Source organism: Sylvia atricapilla, chromosome Z (assembly GCF_009819655.1).
Source record: "Sylvia atricapilla isolate bSylAtr1 chromosome Z, bSylAtr1.pri, whole genome shotgun sequence".
NCBI lineage: Eukaryota > Metazoa > Chordata > Aves > Passeriformes > Sylviidae > Sylvia > Sylvia atricapilla.
In genome coordinates this window covers 23895066-23910158 of record NC_089174.1, presented here as the reverse complement: position 1 = coordinate 23910158, position 15093 = coordinate 23895066, and the positions used below count along the sequence as shown (strand labels likewise).

The 15093-nt window shown below is 51.4% G+C and overlaps 1 long non-coding RNA gene and 1 pseudogene across 1 annotated transcript in view; both read left to right on the top strand.

Annotated features, from left to right (window-relative positions):
* The window catches only part of LOC136374088 (uncharacterized), a 212896-nt gene that overhangs the window by 19454 nt on the left and 178349 nt on the right, over positions 1-15093 (top strand). The gene's annotated exons all lie outside the window — the stretch shown is intronic.
* LOC136373852 (uncharacterized) overlaps positions 9653-15093 on the top strand; it is a 47282-nt pseudogene continuing 41841 nt past the window's right edge.

The following is a 15093-nucleotide window of genomic DNA, read 5'->3' as shown; positions in this document are numbered from 1 at the left end:
GTGTATTTTGTGCTCTACAGGAGCAGAGAAAGCTGTGGACTGTAGTTCGTGCCTCTAGTATCATGGGAAGAGGGAAAATGCTGCAAGCCGGTTTGGGTGTTCTCAGAAGGGGCTACTTTGGCTTAGCTGGAAACAGGAGCTTGACGTAGTTTCTGCGCTCTCCAACAGTAGAGAAAGCTGTAAACCCTCGATCATGCCTCTCGTGTCATGGAAAGAACTAGAATGCTGCTAGCTGGTTTGGGTAGCCTCAGACGAGATGTTAAGTGGATTTACTCGAAACTGGAGCACTGCGTGCATTTTGTGCTCTCTAGGAGCAGAGAAAGCTGTGCACTGTTGTACGTGCCTCTCGTGTCACGGGAAGAGGGAGAATGCTGCAAGCTAGTTTGTGTGTGCCCAGAAGGGGAATCTCCTGCTTTCCTCGAAACAGGAGCTCACCGTTCTTTCTCCCCTCTACAAGAGCAGAGAAAGCTGGGGAGCATCGATCATGCCTCTTCTGTCAAGAGAAGAAAGAGAAAACTGCAAGCCAGTTTGGGTGGCTATCGAAGGGAGATTTGTGGATTTGATTGAAACTGGGGATCTGCATGCATTTTGTGCTCTCTAAGAGCGCAGAAAGCTCTGGACCGTCGTCGGTGCCTCTAGAGTTACACGAACACGGAGAAATCTGAAAGCCGGTTTGGGTGGCCTTAGAGCGGAGTTTTCCGGATTTACTTGAAACAAGAGGTCTGCGTGCATTTTGTGCTCTCTAGCAGCCCAGAAAGCTATGTAGTGTAGTTCGTGCCTCTAGCGTCCCGGGAAGAGGGAGAATGCTGCGAGCCGGTTTGGCTGTGCTCAGAAGGGGTTTCTATGGCTTAGCTCGGAACAGGATCTCTGTGTGTGTTTTTTGCTCTCTAGCAGCCCAGAAGGCTGTGTAGTGCAGTTCGTGCCTCTAGCGTCCCGGGAAGAGGGAGAATGCTGCAAGCCGCTTTGGCTGAGCTCAGAAGGGGTTTCTATGGCTTAGCTCGAAACAGGATCTCTGCGTGTGCTTTTTGCTCTCTAGCAGCCCAGAAAGCTGTGTAGTGTAGTTCGTGCCTCTAGCATCCTGGGAAGAGGGAGAATGCTGCTAGCCGCTTTGGCTGTGCTCAGAAGGGGTTTCTATGGCTTAGCTCGAAACAGGATCTCTGAGTGTGTTTTTGCTCTCTAGCAGCCCAGAAAGCTGTGTAGTGTAGTTCGTGCCTCTAGCGTCCCGGGAAGAGGCAGAATGTTGCTAGTCGCTTTGGCTGTGCTCAGAAGAGGTTTCTATGGCTTAGGTCGAAACAGGATCTCTGCGTGTGTTTTTGCTCTCTAGCAGCCCAGAAAGCTGTGTAGTGTAGTTCGTGCCTGTAGTGTCCCGGGAAGAGGGAGAATGCTGCTAGCCGGTTTGGCTGTGCTCAGAAGGGGTTTCTATGGTTTAGCTCGAAACAGGATCTCTGCGTGTGTTTTTTGCTCTCTAGCAGCCCAGAAATCTGTGTAGTGTAGTTTGTGCCTCTAGCATCCTGGGAAGAGGGAGAATGGTGCTTGCTGGCCGCTTTGCCTGTGCTCAGAAGGGGTTTCTATGGCTTACCTCGAAACAGGATCTCTGCGTGTGATTTGCTCTGTAGCAGCCCAGAAAGCTGTGTAGTGTAGTTCGTGCCTCTAGCGTCCCGGGAAGAGGGAGAATGCTGCTAGCCGGTTTGGCTGTGCTCAGAACGGGTTTCTATGGCTTAGCTCCAAACAGGATCTCTGAGTGTATTTTTGCTCTCTAGCAGCCTAGAAAGCTGTGTAGTGTGGTTCGTGCCTCTAGCGTCCTGGGAAGAGGGAGAATGCTGCTAGCCGCTTTGACTGTGCTCAGAAGGAGTTTCTATGGCTTAGCTCGAAAGAGGATCTCTGCGTGTGTTTTTTTCTCTCTAGCACCCCAGAAAGCTGTGTAGTGTAGCTCGTGCCTCTAGTGTCCCGGGAAGAGGGAGAATGCTGCTAGCCGGTTTGGCTGTGCTCAGAAGGGGTTTGTTTCTATGGCTTCGCTTGAAATTGGACGTCTGCGTGTGTTTTGTGCACTCCAGGAGCAGAAAAGGCTGTGGACTGTACTTCTTGACTCTAGTGTCCCGGGAAGAGGGAGAATGCTGCAAACCGGTTTGGCTGTGCTCAGAAGGGGTTTCTATGGCTTAGGTCGAAACAGGTTCTCTGAGTGTGTTTTTTGCTCTCTAGCAGCCCAGAAAGCTGTGTAGTGTAGTTCGTGCCTCTAGTGTCCCGGGAAGAGGGAGAATGCTGCAAGCCGCTTTGGCTGTGCTCAGAAGGGGTTTCTATGGCTTCGCTTGAAATTGGACCTCTGCGTGTGTTTTGTGCACTCCAGGAGCAGAAAAGGCTGTGGACTCTACTTCTTGACTCTAGTGTCCCGGGAAGGATGAGAATGCTGTGTAGCAGTCCGGAGTTTTCGCTACAGTGGAGGCTTTGGTATTTAGACATACAGCACGACTTCCACTTTGCTTTCATGAGTGGGTCGGGTCTTGTAACAGACGCATTGTACCAATATGGCAGACGGTTACAAAAGACGTTTATTAAGTAAAAGGTTCAGGTTGTATACTCTCGGGTCTTCTACTACGTCAGACAGGATATTGCCACACTTCCCGGGTTTATAGTTGGAGTGGAAAAGTACTGGCACATGTTAGTAGAGGGTCTACATTCCTTTCAGGGGTAGCTTATCTTGAGAGGGGGTTGGGCTTGCTCTTTTCCTCTCCTTTACAGCCCGAAATCTTCCGCGCCGCCTGTCCCTACACAACCACATCTCCCCCCCCCCTCTTTCACAAAAGAACGAGGTAGTTATACACATATATATATAGATAGATATAGGCACTAAATGAGGTAGAAGGTTAGGACTTAATAAGGGAAAAAGGAGTTTGGAAACCTGAGTAAGTTTTTGCCAGGCAAGTTTGAAATATTGTGACCGGCAATTTTAAATTCACAGCATTTCATGTTGGCCTATGAACAGAATGTTAGTCTGATCTAGGCGAGCTTTGACAAATGAGACTATCTTGTTCAGCAGGCATGGTCCGAAGGTAACAGCTAGAAGTAGCATTGCCAATGGGCCTACCAAGGTGGAAATAAAGTGGTTAACCATGGGGATTGGTTAAACCAGGATTCGAACCAGCCTTGCTGAGCTTCCCTATCTTTCTGTCTCTGAGCCAGTCTGTTTCGGAGTTCGGCCATGGAGTCCCTGACGACTCCGGTGTGGTCTGCATAGAAGCAGCATTCCTCTTTCAAGGCTGCACACAGACCTCCCTGCTGCATAAACAGGAGATCCAGTCCTCGCCGGTTCTGTAGAACCACTTCTGAAAGCGAAGAGACTGACTTCTCTAAGTAGGAAATGGACTTCTCGATCCTCTGCAGGTCCTCATCTATAGTTATTTGTAGCTGAGACAGACCCTGGTGTTGTGTTGCCAGGGCTGAGACACCTGTCGCGGTGCCGGCTGCTCCCAAGGCGAGTAACATTGCGATAGTTACACCTGTCAATATCTCTCTTTTGTGGAGCCTATTGGATTCTTCGAGAAGGCTGTACATTTCTTCCTCTGAGTGGTACAGGACCCTAGGAACGATCAGAACTTGGACACAGAAATCGTTAGAATCATCAAACTTGGGAAGAAATACACACGGACTTACTCCAGACCTCTGACAAACCCACATCGCAGATGTAGCAGGGATTACCCACTTGTTATTCTTTCTGTTAGGCTTTACAACTCTGGTGCAGACATTCCCTTTTCGCTCAGCCAGGGTTGCATTACCAAAGCATTTGCCTCGGCCTGAGACCTGGCTTAGAGTAATGCCCCTGCGGGGTGTGTCCCATCTACATTGCTGGGGAGCGTCAGCGGCGGAGTAACTGAATGGGGTGTTTAAAGCAACTCCTTCATAAAAAGGTGGTTGGACATCATAACAAAGCCAACAGGAATTGGTTAGGTTAGGCTTAGATTCATTCAGGGATAGGAAGGTAGCTTCTAACATACCAAAAATTGGATCGGGATCTGACCTAGCTAATTTGTCCAACTGAAAGGCTTTTGTATCACTAGTTGGGGTTCTGCTGACACCTGTAGGTGCAGCCCTAGGGTAGGTCATATTTCTCTTTGTCTGTGTGCTTTTAATTATCTTGTTGGGCCCCACAGCTCGGGGTTCTGAGGGTTGAAATTTGGTAATTTGCACGTTCACCCACTTTTTTGACCCTTGAAGGACCACTGTCCATGTTTTGCCCACCGTCCAGCTAGGATGAGTGGGTTGCAAAACTGTCATGTTATAGTATATGCACTTTCGGATTTTTGGGATTTTATGGCTATACCGATAGGAATTCCCGTGTACAGAGAGAGGTGTTTTACAACCTGCGGGTGCCCAGGTGAACTGCAGGAATTTGTCAGGTTCTTGTGGGTCCCACCCAGGCCCTGACGGCCTGGCGTCTGTTACTATGGTCTCACATCCCCAATGTCCGCAATATCCCCAGCCGGGGTTATTACAATAACTTTTTCCTGCGTTTGAAGCTGGGCACCAATAGGATAGGTATGTGTGTGATGAAAATGGAGAATGAGGGTCTACCTTTGGTTGTCCTGGAAACAAATCGATAATACGAAGCACGAAGGATGGACTGTTCGGTGTGGTGATGTCTCTGAGCACCTTACCGCTGGTAAGATGTCTCATGACCCACCTGAATGGCTGGTGTGGGTAGAAATCTGGGCTGGCTTGTCCTCTGGCGACAAACCCCAGCAACAAAATCACACAGGCATATCGTTGGTGCTTGGATCTCGCCCGCGCGGTTTTCTCTGGTGCTTTCTGACGGCTCGGTAGTGTGTCTCGTTCCTCTCGGAGAGGCATGTACGCGCTACGTGGTCGCCCCACCAGCATGTCCTGTAAACAGAAACTCACAGTTCTCATTAGTCTCATCCTGCTCACTGTGGAGATCAGGTTTGATTGATTTAATAGGACACCACCTGATTTTCCCATCCCTTTTGACAGCTGCATACCCTCGCCCTGTAAGCATTAATCTCCAGCCCCGTTCCCATTCACCCAGCTCATTTTTAATTACAACCTGCGGGCCCTCCTCTAGTGCTCTGGAGGCCCAGTGTTTTTGAATGGGATTATTTGCTTCACTTCCTCTGGGGAATTGATTTAATGCTATCAGTGCGGTTGCCAGTATACGTGCCTGTTCTCCTGAGGGAATGGAATTGTTAAAGCCTTCTGCTTTTGCCAACACCTCTATCTTAGTTTTCAGGGTTTGATTTGCCCGCTCGACTATAGCTTGCCCAGTACTGTTATATGGGATACCTTGCACTAATGTGATCCTCCATTTGGAGGCGAATTCCTGCACTGGTTTAGAAATAAAATTGGAACCATTATCTGTTTTGATCTGCTTGGGGATACCAAGCCACGCCATGGCTGTCAGCCAGTGCTGGATTGTGGCTTTGGAGTTAGTCTTGGGATGCTGGGTGGCTACAATCGTTCCACTGAATGTGTCCACTGTTACTGCAAGCCATGCTCGAGGCTTCAGCAGCTGACACAAGGTGAAGTCCGACTGCCAGATTTCTGAGGGCTTAAGACCTCTTGGGTTGACTCCACTAGTCCACAGGGGTGACTTCTGGCAGTGAGGGCAGGTAGCCACTACATGTTTGGCATCCGCTGTTGTGATTCCACATCTCTTCGCCAGTGCTTTGGGTCCAATGTGGAGGGATTCGTGCAGTTGACGGGCCTCCTGCAGTGTCCAGACCCCTTTCGCTGCAGCGTCTGCTTTGTCGTTGCCAATCTGAAAGTACCCTTTGATTGGGTTGTGGCTATTAACGTGAATGATTGATACAGTGCCCTTTCGTGAAGAGAGTGCCTCTTCTAGCATTAGGGCTGCTGCTGATGTTGACACACCTGGTCCTGCCATGGCTAGGCAGAGCCTTGCCACGAATATAGAGTCTGTTACGATGTTAAGGTGCTCCTCTTGGAAAAGTCCACAGGCCAGGGCTACTGCTGTAGCTTCCAGCTGCTGTACTGACAGTGTGGGGTCACATGCTTTGATACAATGCCACTGCTCTCCTACCTGCCACACTGCTGTCGCAGTAGAAGTAGTGGAGGAAGCGTCTGTGAAAGCTGTTGGTCCTGGCTGTGGCCTGTCCATAACCTTTGGTGGCAGGTCTATGTCGACTATGGTCAGCAGCTGAGTCCAGGGTGGTCTGGTGGAGTAGGAGATTTCTCCTCCAAATCCGACGAGAGCAAGGGCTAGATGCTCCGAGATTGTGGTTGATTCTACGGTCGGTTGCTTGCGAAAAGGAAGGTGGATTCTCGTTGGCTCAGTCCCTAGGTGTTTCAAGGCGAGTTTCCTGCCTTTCATGATGAGGTTAGCGATGCATTCTACTGCTGGGGAAAATGCACGAGCAGGCCTTCCAAGGACCACCCATTGAATCGGTCGGGCCTTTTCAGAAGGTCCTTGGGCCAATGCTCCCACTCCCCCCTTTTGTGTAAAATGCACATATAAGTCCAGGGGCATCGCTGGGTTCCATCTGGCAAGTGTGCCAGTGGACATCTGCTGTTCGATGAAGTCGAGGGAGCTCGCTGCTTGTGGTGTCAGCTCCTTGGGTTCCCAGGGGTGCTTTCCTTTCAGGAGGTTGTACAGAGGGTCCATGATCTTGGGAGGAACTAGGACGATGTTGCGAAGCCACTGCAGTGATCCTACCAGGCGTTGCACATCGTGGAGCGTCTTGACATCTCGGTGGACTTTCACCTTAGGAGGTGTCACGTAGGAGCTTGTGATTCCCACTCCTAGGAAGGTGACACAGGGTCCTTTCTTGATCTTCGCACTCGCAATCTCGAAGCCGTTGGCCTGGAGGGTCTCTGTGATCCTGGATACCAGATGATCCACTTGGCTCGCTGATGGTGCTGAGACCAGAATGTCGTCCATGTACTGGATGATGGTGGCTGCAGGGTAGGAGTGTCGGACTGGCATTAGTGCTTTGTCCACGGTGATCTGGCAGATGGTTGGGCTGTCGACCATACCTTGAGGTAGCACTTTCCACTGGAAACGCAGGCTGGGCCGGTTGCCATTCGGGAAAACCACGGAAAAGGCAAATCGTTCCCTGTCCTCAGGATGCAAAGGTATTGAAAAGAAACAGTCTTTAATGTCCAATACTGCACATGGCTGTCCTTCAGGAATAGCTGAGTTCATGGGTAACAGTGTCTGAACTGGGCCTATGGGTCGGATTGTTTTATTCACTTCTCTCAGGTCATGGACTAAGCGATAGCCCTCTCCTGACCTTTTGGGAACAGGAAAAACGGGCGTGTTCCATGGACTAACAGTGACTTCTATATGATCATTTTGCAGTTCCCTCTCAACCAGTTCTATTAAAGCTGCCAAGCGAGGCTCGCATAGGGGCCACTGCTCAACCCATACAGGGTCTGATGATTTCCAAGTCAATTTGATCGGCAGCAAAGGGTGTAAGGCAGTGGCCCTCATTATAAATTTGTAATCCTGACTCCGAGCATAGCCAGGACATCCCTTCCTATTAAGGGTGGAGAATCCTGTAAAATGTAAGGGTAAATGGCAACTGTTTGTTCTGGCCCCTTTTTTGTGTGGAGTGTTATCGCCACCAATTGGGTGCTTTTCCATGCCCTGGATTGTCCCCCCACCCCGTTCACAGGAGGGACTTCTTTAATTTGCCAATGTCTGGGCCAGTGTGATTGAGGAAAAATGGTGCAGTCTGATCCAGTGTCTGCCAAAAACTGAAGCCCTAAAACGTGAGGGTCCTGGCTGCCATAGAGCTGACACGTCCCCCACACCCTCAAGGGCTCCTTCCCCACTTTCATGACCAAGGCCACCCAGGGGTTCCGCTCTGGTTTGTCCCCTGTTGACCCTGTGACACTGGAGCAGTTTGTGGTGGTGAGAGGTGCATATTGGCTGCTGGTGGTGGTGCATTGTTCTGCCACTGAATGACTGGTGGGGATGAGATAGTGACTGGTTCCTGTATATATATGGGGTATGAAGGTCCCCTGCCCCACTGGGTATTGGGAAGGCTGGGCCATCTCGCAGTGGGAGGAGGCTGAGTATGGCCTGCACGCCCCCTCCCCCTTCCGTTTCCCTGAGGCCTGGATCTGCACTCCTTGGCCAGGTGTCCCCTTTTTCCACAATTCCAGCAGGTGGGTCTCTGGCGCTGCTGGGTCGGGGGTGCTGCCACTGGCCGCTGTGCTGGCTGGGGACAGCTTACTGCTACATGACCTGCTTGACCGCACTTCAGGCAAGCCATTGCATTTGTTAGGGTATGAACCGCTGCCTGCATGGGTATTAGGTGTTCTTCCTTTACCACATGTTTGATCATGTCAGCTAAGCTGGCTCCTGCTGGGAGAGACCGTAGGATTTCCTTGGTTACAGTATTACACTGTTGTTTTAAACAATCTGTCACCACCGGTCCCCTTGCAGCTGCAGGCAGGGTAGATGAATCAATTGCAGCCTGTAATCGGTCCACAAAATCTGTAAAACTCTCACTTTCCCCCTGTTTGATCGTTGACCATGGCGTGAGCTTGTCCACCACCCGGGAGGCTGCCCTTATTGCCTCCCTAGCTGCCCTGGTTGTTGCTTTCACCTCCTCTGCTGTGAGGTGTGCAGCTTGGTTTTGGGGCGTGGCCACATCGTCATGTTTGCCAAGCAGCCTGGACAGGGTGGAGCCATGGAGAGGCTGTCCCTGCCCTGAGGCTTGAGCTAGGGCAGCTGCGCATGAATTGGACCACTCCTGCTGAAATACAATCAACCCTGCCCCATCAAAAAACATACGGGTTATTTGTGAGATATCAAAAGGCAGCATATCATCATTGCTAAAAAGACCATCGATCAGTGTGGACACCAGGGCTGAATTAATTCCTTTTTCCTGCACCGCTTTCACCACAATCTGCACTTCTTTCGTACTAAGCGGGGTGTAAGTCCACCTCTGATTCTGCCGGGTGCCAGAAACTCGTACCGGGAACGCATGTATTGCAGCCGCAGGTTCCCACTCTGCACAGGCTAATTTTATTTTCCCCCAATCGGTTAATTTGCCCTGAATTTGTTCCCTTACATTGTTAAAAGCTTTGCTCGGTTTCGCTGTAAACTTTATAAAATCTGTTATCTCCGTTTCCAAATCGGACTCGGAGCTCCCTGTAGAGCTCGCCGCGGAGCTGTAGCTCCCTTCCGTATCGGAAGTGAACTGGTGGTAAGCTTCCGGTTTCCCATGATTTTTCGTCGGACTCCGCCCCCGTTCCGCCTTCCGCGGGTGGGCTCGGATGTCCCCTCTACTTTGACTCCATTCCGCCTCCCGCGCCCGGCCCCCCCCTTCCGACCGGGGGTGACGCCGGCGCCTTTCGCAGGGGTTGTCCCACGTTCCCCCTTTTTGCTCGCCCCCGCGCTTGGTAGATGACATTGGTAAAGGTCCTTGTCCGCGTGTTCGCCCCCCCCCGCTCTCCCGCGCATGCGCCATGTAGGTCTGTGGCTCCGGATTTCCTCCGACCCCCCACGCATGCTCAGTCGCGGGGTTTTGCACTTCTGGGTTCCCATTGCCACGTGGCGCCCTCCCCCGCGCGCGCTCCACGTGGCCGGCGCCATCTTGGCCACATGGCGGGGGGGGTAGCGGCGATTGGTCGCCCCGCCCCCGCGCGGGACCGTCGGCACCATATTGGCCATATGGCGGGGGGTGTATTCCCTCCACGGCGGTGGCCAATCTCTCTGCGTCTCTCGCCTGCCGCGCGAGTTCCTCCCAGACGAACCGTGTACGCTCCTCCGCCCGCCTGCGCCGCATCTCAGCGGCTGGAGAGGCTGCCGTTTCGGACCGCGCCGGACCGCCGCCGTTCCGCGCGGACGGCGCCGCCACCGGTCCTAGCGAAATGTTGCCGCTCGGACCCTGGACGCGGCAAGGAGGAACGATCGGGGAACCCGCGGTTTTTTCGGGGGTGTTCGGATCTGGGGGCTTTCGCGGGAGGATTTGGGGTTTTCCCGCGTGCTCCGCGGCTTTTATGCATGCATTTGTGGAGGGGGTTACCGCGTCTGATTCCCGCTTTTCCCCTGGGGTTTCTGCCGCGCTGCGCCCCCCCCCCCGTCTCTTCTAGGGCTTCTCCGGAGGGTCCTGCGCCCCCTCGGTCCCCTCTCCCCGGATGCTTAGCCATGAATAAACACGTTTTTGCAGCGTTCCAAGCCTCCTGTTCTTCCATTGCTTTTCGCAACACTTTTTCAACTTTTCCCCATGCTTTTAAAACTTTTCCGCTGCCGGTGGCTTTTGTATCTTCAGCCAGGGCAGCTGTATATTTGTCCCACCCCTCTGAATTTAATATGTCTATGGGGCGTGAAATCGCGCCTAAATCCGATAACCTTGCAATAGCAAGAAATAAATCTTTTTTGTCCCAGGCAATTCCCGAGTGGGTTGCTAGCCTACTCACGACCTTCGTCACAGACTCCATGCTGTCCGCGGGGTCCTTGGGGGCGTCCCCCCTTTTTCCTTCTCCTCCGCAGAAGTTCGGACTGGCCGACTTCTGCCCGCTGTGTCTTTTCCAAAGCGTGGCTCCCGTCCTCCGAGGTAATACTTCCCGGGTTTACGGCACCACTTGTAGCAGTCCGGAGTTTTCGCTACAGTGGAGGCTTTGGTATTTAGACATACAGCACGACTTGCACTTTGCTTTCATGAGTGGGTCGGGTCTTGTAACAGACGCATTGTACCAATATGGCAGACGGTTACAAAAGAAGTTTATTAAGTAAAAGGTTCAGGTTATATACTCTTGGGTCTTCTACTACGTCAGACAGGATATTGCCACACTTCCCGGGTTAGTAGTTGGAGTGGAAAGGTACTGACACATGTTAGTAGAGGGTCTACATTCCTTTCAGGGGTAGCTTATCTTGAGAGGGGGTTGGGCTTGCTCTTTTCCTCTCCGTTACAGCCCGAAATCTTCCGCGCCGCCTGTCCCTACACAACCACAATGCTGCAAACCGGATTGGTTGTGCTCAGAAGGGGTTTCTATGGCTTAGGTCGAAACAGGATCTCTGCGTGTGTTTTTTGCTCTCTAGCAGCCCAGAAAGCTGTGTGGTGTAGTTCGTGCCTCTAGCGTCCGGGGAAGAGGGAGAATGCGTGCTAGCCTGCTTTGGCCTGTGCTCAGAAGGGGTTTCTCTGGCTTACGCTTCGAAACATGGAATCTCTGCGTGTGTTTTTTGCTACTCTAGGCAGCCAAAAAGGCTGTAGACTGTAGTTCTGCCTCTAGTGTCCCGGGAAGGATGAGAATGCTGCAAGCCGGATTGGCTGTGCTCAGAATGGGTTTCTATGGTTAGCTCGAAACAGGATCTCTCCGTGTGTTTTTTGCTCTCTAGCAGCCGAGAAAGCTGTGTAGTGTAGTTCGTGCCTCTAGTGTCCGGGAAGAGGGAGAATGCTGCAAGCCAGTTTGCCTGTGCTCAGAAGGGTTTCTATGGTTAGCTCGAAACAGGATCTCTCCGTGTGTTTTTTGCTCTCTAGCAGCCGAGAAAGCTGTGTAGTGTAGTTCGTGCCTCTAGTGTCCGGGGAAGAGGGAGAATGCTGCAAGCCAGTTTGCCTGTGCTCAGAAATGGTTTCTATGGTTAGCTCGAAACAGGATCTCTCCGTGTGTTTTTTGCTCTCTAGCAGCCGAGAAAGCTGTGTAGTGTAGTTCGTGCCTCTAGTGTCCGGGAAGAGGGAGAATGCTGCAAGCCAGTTTGCCTGTGCTCAGAAATGGTTTCTATGGTTAGCTCGAAACAGGATCTCTCCGTGTGTTTTTTGCTCTCTAGCAGCCGAGAAAGCTGTGTAGTGTAGTTCGTGCCTCTAGTGTCCGGGGAAGAGGGAGAATGCTGCAAGCCAGTTTGCCTGTGCTCAGAAATGGTTTCTATGGTTAGCTCGAAACAGGATCTCTCCGTGTGTTTTTTGCTCTCTAGCAGCCGAGAAAGCTGTGTAGTGTAGTTCGTGCCTCTAGTGTCCGGGGAAGAGGGAGAATGCTGCAAGCCAGTTTGCCTGTGCTCAGAAATGGTTTCTATGGTTAGCTCGAAACAGGATCTCTCCGTGTGTTTTTTGCTCTCTAGCAGCCGAGAAAGCTGTGTAGTGTAGTTCGTGCCTCTAGTGTCCGGGGAAGAGGGAGAATGCTGCAAGCCAGTTTGCCTGTGCTCAGAAATGGTTTCTATGGTTAGCTCGAAACAGGATCTCTCCGTGTGTTTTTTGCTCTCTAGCAGCCGAGAAAGCTGTGTAGTGTAGTTCGTGCCTCTAGTGTCCGGGGAAGAGGGAGAATGCTGCAAGCCAGTTTGCCTGTGCTCAGAAATGGTTTCTATGGTTAGCTCGAAACAGGATCTCTCCGTGTGTTTTTTGCTCTCTAGCAGCCGAGAAAGCTGTGTAGTGTAGTTCGTGCCTCTAGTGTCCGGGGAAGAGGGAGAATGCTGCAAGCCAGTTTGCCTGTGCTCAGAAATGGTTTCTATGGTTAGCTCGAAACAGGATCTCTCCGTGTGTTTTTTGCTCTCTAGCAGCCGAGAAAGCTGTGTAGTGTAGTTCGTGCCTCTAGTGTCCGGGGAAGAGGGAGAATGCTGCAAGCCAGTTTGCCTGTGCTCAGAAATGGTTTCTATGGTTAGCTCGAAACAGGATCTCTCCGTGTGTTTTTTGCTCTCTAGCAGCCGAGAAAGCTGTGTAGTGTAGTTCGTGCCTCTAGTGTCCGGGGAAGAGGGAGAATGCTGCAAGCCAGTTTGCCTGTGCTCAGAAATGGTTTCTATGGTTAGCTCGAAACAGGATCTCTCCGTGTGTTTTTTGCTCTCTAGCAGCCGAGAAAGCTGTGTAGTGTAGTTCGTGCCTCTAGTGTCCGGGGAAGAGGGAGAATGCTGCAAGCCAGTTTGCCTGTGCTCAGAAATGGTTTCTATGGTTAGCTCGAAACAGGATCTCTCCGTGTGTTTTTGCTCTCTAGCAGCCGAGAAAGCTGTGTAGTGTAGTTCGTGCCTCTAGTGTCCGGGGAAGAGGGAGAATGCTGCAAGCCAGTTTGCCTGTGCTCAGAAATGGTTTCTATGGTTAGCTCGAAACAGGATCTCTCCGTGTGTTTTTTGCTCTCTAGCAGCCGAGAAAGCTGTGTAGTGTAGTTCGTGCCTCTAGTGTTCCAGGAAGAGGGAGAATGCTGCAAGCCAGTTTGCCTGTGCTCAGAAATGGTTTCTATGGTTAGCTCGAAACAGGATCTCTCCGTGTGTTTTTTGCTCTCTAGCAGCCGAGAAAGCTGTGTAGTGTAGTTCGTGCCTCTAGTGTCCGGGGAAGAGGGAGAATGCTGCAAGCCAGTTTGCCTGTGCTCAGAAATGGTTTCTATGGTTAGCTCGAAACAGGATCTCTCCGTGTGTTTTTTGCTCTCTAGCAGCCGAGAAAGCTGTGTAGTGTAGTTCGTGCCTCTAGTGTCCGGGACAGAGGGAGAATGCTGCAAGCCAGTTTGCCTGTGCTCAGAAATGGTTTCTATGGTTAGCTCGAAACAGGATCTCTCCGTGTGTTTTTTGCTCTCTAGCAGCCGAGAAAGCTGTGTAGTGTAGTTCGTGCCTCTAGTGTCCGGGGAAGAGGGAGAATGCTGCAAGCCAGTTTGCCTGTGCTCAGAAATGGTTTCTATGGTTAGCTCGAAACAGGATCTCTCCGTGTGTTTTTTGCTCTCTAGCAGCCGAGAAAGCTGTGTAGTGTAGTTCGTGCCTCTAGTGTCCGGGGAAGAGGGAGAATGCTGCAAGCCAGTTTGCCTGTGCTCAGAAATGGTTTCTATGGTTAGCTCGAAACAGGATCTCTCCGTGTGTTTTTTGCTCTCTAGCAGCCGAGAAAGCTGTGTAGTGTAGTTCGTGCCTCTAGTGTCCGGGGAAGAGGGAGAATGCTGCAAGCCAGTTTGCCTGTGCTCAGAAATGGTTTCTATGGTTAGCTCGAAACAGGATCTCTCCGTGTGTTTTTTGCTCTCTAGCAGCCGAGAAAGCTGTGTAGTGTAGTTCGTGCCTCTAGTGTTCCAGGAAGAGGGAGAATGCTGCAAGCCAGTTTGCCTGTGCTCAGAAATGGTTTCTATGGTTAGCTCGAAACAGGATCTCTCCGTGTGTTTTTTGCTCTCTAGCAGCCGAGAAAGCTGTGTAGTGTAGTTCGTGCCTCTAGTGTCCGGGGAAGAGGGAGAATGCTGCAAGCCAGTTTGCCTGTGCTCAGAAATGGTTTCTATGGTTAGCTCGAAACAGGATCTCTCCGTGTGTTTTTTGCTCTCTAGCAGCCGAGAAAGCTGTGTAGTGTAGTTCGTGCCTCTAGTGTCCGGGGAAGAGGGAGAATGCTGCAAGCCAGTTTGCCTGTGCTCAGAAATGGTTTCTATGGTTAGCTCGAAACAGGATCTCTCCGTGTGTTTTTTGCTCTCTAGCAGCCGAGAAAGCTGTGTAGTGTAGTTCGTGCCTCTAGTGTCCGGGAAGAGGGAGAATGCTGCAAGCCAGTTTGCCTGTGCTCAGAAATGGTTTCTATGGTTAGCTCGAAACAGGATCTCTCCGTGTGTTTTTTGCTCTCTAGCAGCCGAGAAAGCTGTGTAGTGTAGTTCGTGCCTCTAGTGTCCGGGGAAGAGGGAGAATGCTGCAAGCCAGTTTGCCTGTGCTCAGAAATGGTTTCTATGGTTAGCTCGAAACAGGATCTCTCCGTGTGTTTTTTGCTCTCTAGCAGCCGAGAAAGCTGTGTAGTGTAGTTCGTGCCTCTAGTGTCCGGGGAAGAGGGAGAATGCTGCAAGCCAGTTTGCCTGTGCTCAGAAATGGTTTCTATGGTTAGCTCGAAACAGGATCTCTCCGTGTGTTTTTTGCTCTCTAGCAGCCGAGAAAGCTGTGTAGTGTAGTTCGTGCCTCTAGTGTCCGGGGAAGAGGGAGAATGCTGCAAGCCAGTTTGCCTGTGCTCAGAAATGGTTTCTATGGTTAGCTCGAAACAGGATCTCTCCGTGTGTTTTTTGCTCTCTAGCAGCCGAGAAAGCTGTGTAGTGTAGTTCGTGCCTCTAGTGTCCGGGGAAGAGGGAGAATGCTGCAAGCCAGTTTGCCTGTGCTCAGAAATGGTTTCTATGGTTAGCTCGAAACAGGATCTCTCCGTGTGTTTTTTGCTCTCTAGCAGCCGAGAAAGCTGTGTAGTGTAGTTCGTGCCT